Source organism: Scyliorhinus torazame, chromosome 27, assembly GCF_047496885.1.
Source record: "Scyliorhinus torazame isolate Kashiwa2021f chromosome 27, sScyTor2.1, whole genome shotgun sequence".
In the NCBI taxonomy this organism is placed as follows: Eukaryota; Metazoa; Chordata; class Chondrichthyes; order Carcharhiniformes; family Scyliorhinidae; genus Scyliorhinus; species Scyliorhinus torazame.
Genome location: NC_092733.1, coordinates 21,413,961 through 21,417,808, shown reverse-complemented (window position 1 = coordinate 21,417,808; position 3,848 = coordinate 21,413,961). Strand labels below are relative to the sequence as shown.

General features: G+C 44.7%; 1 non-coding gene across 1 annotated transcript; it reads left to right on the top strand.

Annotated features, from left to right (window-relative positions):
• The first annotated feature begins 1,927 nt into the window (after positions 1 to 1,927).
• Positions 1,928 to 1,999, top strand: trnad-guc (transfer RNA aspartic acid (anticodon GUC)). Its single transcript has one exon. It is a non-coding gene; the product is annotated as a tRNA-Asp (tRNA).
• The last annotated feature ends 1,849 nt before the right edge of the window (positions 2,000 to 3,848 follow it).

Sequence of the window (3,848 nt, the reverse complement as noted above, 5' to 3'; positions counted from 1 at the left end):
CCGCTTGTCAATGGGATTTCCCATTGAAATCACCCCACGCCGTCAGGAAATTCACGGCAAGGGGGTGCGCTTCCAGCGAGAGAAGTGAATTGCAATGGCCAGAGAATTCCAACCTGTATCTATACAGGATTTGGTCAACAACACAGAGACCCCAACAGGGGCGACACGGTAGCACAGTGGTTAGCACTGTTACTTCACAGTGTCAGGATCCCAGGTTCGATTCCTGGCTTGTGTCACTCTCTGTGTGGAGTCTACGCACATTCTCCCCGTGTCTGCGTGGGTTTCCTCCGGGCGCTCCCGTTTCCTCCCAGAAGTCCCGAAAGACATGCTGTTAGGTAATTTGGACATTCTGAATTCTCCCTCTGTGTAACCGAACATGTGGCGGAATGTGGCGACAAGGGGCTTTTCCCAGTAACTTCATTCCAGTGTTCATGTAAGCCTACTTGTGACAATAAAGATTATTTAAAATATGGTAATAATACAAATTGATTGCGACCACAATAGTTCTAAAAGGACATTCTTCAACCAAAGTGAGAACCTGTTGGACTAACACTATGGCCATACTGTCATCACCAACGTTGTGTTCTGTGTTGCAACTGTTGTAATGATGTGCACAGAACATATAGCTGTTTAACTAAAAAGATGATTTATTAACAAACATGTGGAAAGATAACGAACAAATTATAATACTGACGATGGCTACTAAATGAATTCAGTGAATTCTCCTGGAGCTACTTTAAGTGCGAGTATCCTCTTGGCGTCTTACTACCAACTGTTGGGTGTCTCAAGTCACATGATAGATCTCTATCGCCACCAGCTGGTTGGAGGTCTCATTGCTAACTATAACAGGACTTTGCACAGGTATATCACCACAGCCAACAAGATGCAACCTCCTCAACAAGAAGGAGAAGACATCAGCCACTAAGGGAATGGGAGTCAAATTCCCCTCCCGCTTTTTCTTTTTTTTAAATATAGATTGAGAGTATCCAATTCTTTTTTTTTCCAATTAAGGGGCAATTTAGCGTGGCCAATCCACCTACCCCGCACATCTTTTTGGGTTGTGGGGGTGAGACCCACGCAGACACGGAGAGAATGTGCAAGCCCCACCTGGACAGTGACCCGGGGCCGGGATCGAATCCGGGCCATCGGTGGCATGATGCAACAGTGCTAACCACTGCACCGCCGTGCCGCCCTCCCTCCCGCACTTTAAACCCACCCATGAAGACCTATATTCACTACCCACGCTTCGGCAATGGTGGCACTCGAGTGTGCCATGAGTAATGCATGAATAAGATAACCATCAAGCGGCACTTCTACCATACATAAGGATAGTATGATAGATCATGGATTAGGCAAACGTGTGCTGGGTAATCAGGATAAATGATGGATTATAGCCCGTGTAAAAACTGTTATTCCTACCACCGCATCATGTGGTTCCCCCCCTCTTAGTTTTTTACATAAGCCATAATTCAGTGGGAAGTGGAAGTACAGTTAAATGTATTCTGAGCTACCAAATACTGACTCAGAACACGGGTTTTCAAGGCTTTGACAAATTATACAGTATGTCTCATCAGGAGGTTGGCAGTGTAAATAGTCAAAGCGAAGGTTATATTATATACAATTTGTGGTGTGCAAATGGGAAATGAAAATAGGGTTAAAATGTTTTTTTAATAAAAGGTCCTTAACTGCACTGTATATACTTGCCAGTATATCTGTTACTGTCTAGATGACCAAAGTGCTTTTTTTGCTGAAACTTCAGTGAAGAATTACCGATGCATATCCACTGCACCTTTCGCCTAACAAGAATTGAGATCGCAGTTCAACCTTGTCTCCAAATTTGTATTCTACTATAGAATCAAAGAACAAATCGTGCCTATATAATCTGAGTTACAACATTTTCTTTGAAACTCCAACCCTTCCCCAGCACTCCTCATTAGTATAGTGGTTAGTATCCCTGCCTGTCACGCGGGAGACCGGGGTTCAATTCCCCGATGGGGAGCTTTGTAGCTGTCCGGAAGCTCCACTGACTTCTTTATTAGTGCGGCACGGAGGCACAGTGGATAGCACTGCTGCCTCACAGCTCCAAGGTCTTGGGTTCAATTCCAGTCTCGGGTGACTGTCTGTGTGGCGTTTGCATTTTCTCCCCGTGTGTGCGTGGGTTTCCTCCAGGTGCTCCGGTTTCCTCCCACAGTCCAAAAGATGTGCAGGTTAGGTGGAAAATTGCCCTTTAGTGCCCAAAAGATTAGTTTGGGTTATGGGGATAGGGTGGAGGCATGGGCTTAAGTACGGTGCTCTTTCCAAGGACTGGTGCAGACTCAATGGGGCGAATGGCCTCTTTCTGCACTGTAAATTCTTTGATTCTTTGATTCTATGACTTTCCACCAGCTGACCTTTTTTTAGAGCTCTGAGTTGACCTCGAGGATCGTGCCCACATGTTCACCCCCATGAAATGACCACACATGGAGACATTACAGTGCGTGTGCACTAAACAGCAATCATAAGCAGAAATCTGGCTGATTTCCTCTTTCCTTATCCTGAGATGCCAAATTCAATGGCACTACCACTGATACAGTGACTGAGCTCATAGAATTCGGCTTTGGGCTCAGTATTGAACTCAGACCTCCTTAGTTTCTACCTGAGCTATCAGAGGGGGCAAAGTGACATATACCAGGAATTATTGCCAGCTATTATAAAAACTTTTTAAAGTACCCAATTCCTTTTTTTCCAATTAAGGGGCAATTTAACATGGCCAATCCACCTACCCTGCACATCTTGGGGTTGTGGGCGTGAGACCCTTGCAGACACAGGGAGAATGTGCAAACTCCACAGGGACAGTGACCCGAGGCCGGAATCGAACCTGAGTCCTCAGCACCGTGAAGCAGCACTGCTAACCACTGCGCCACTGTGCTGCCCTGCTTGGCAGCTATTTAATGCATTATTGCTGTACCATGCTGTGCCGTATCTAGGTGCAGGGCCAACGTTACCTGTAACTGAATTTCACCACAGTGGAACTTCCTGTACAACAAAACATAAATCGAAGATGTCTATAAACTGCATGCCCAATTGTCAGGTCAAACATCTCTGCACAACCTCAGCTCAATCTATAATAGAAAAATCATACATCATTGCGCTGTAAAATACTTCTGGTGTTGTCTGTCTAACAAACAATTTGAGTTTGGCAATCAACTTCTTTTGAAAGTTGTCGGATTTAAGTTCCTTCAGATGTTTTTGAACATTTGTTCAACGTTTTGATTTGCAAACAAGTTACAATTTTGTTTTTTTTAAAATGAAGGGAATAAATATTTAGTTTTGTAAAAATGTTCCTCCCACTCGCCAAGCATGTCAGGAATGTTTACAGGCACAGCCCCATGTGGAGTTTACACATTTTCCCCGTGTCTTGCGTGGGTCCCACCTCCATAAACCAAAAAGATGTGCAGGTTAGGTGGATTGGTCACGCTAAAAATTGCCCCTTAATTGGAAATTGTTTTTGAAAAGGGATGTTTGTACAGGAAAGTATTAGCATTCCCCAAAATAGGCATCTTTGGTAGAACCATGTTAGGACCTCTGTACCGATGGAATTAACCCTGTTGGTCTTTATCTTTCAAAAAAAATAATCTTTATTGTCACAAGTAGGCTTATATTAACAATGCAATGAAGTTACTGTGAAAATCCCCTAGTCGCCACATTCCGGCGCCTGTTCGGGTACACGGAGGGAGAATTCAGAATAGCCAATTCACCTAACAAGCACGTCTTTCGGGACTAGTGGGAGGAAACCGGAGCACCCGGAGGAAACCCACGCAGACACGGAGAGAATGTGCAGACTCTGCGAAGACAGTGACCCAAGTGGG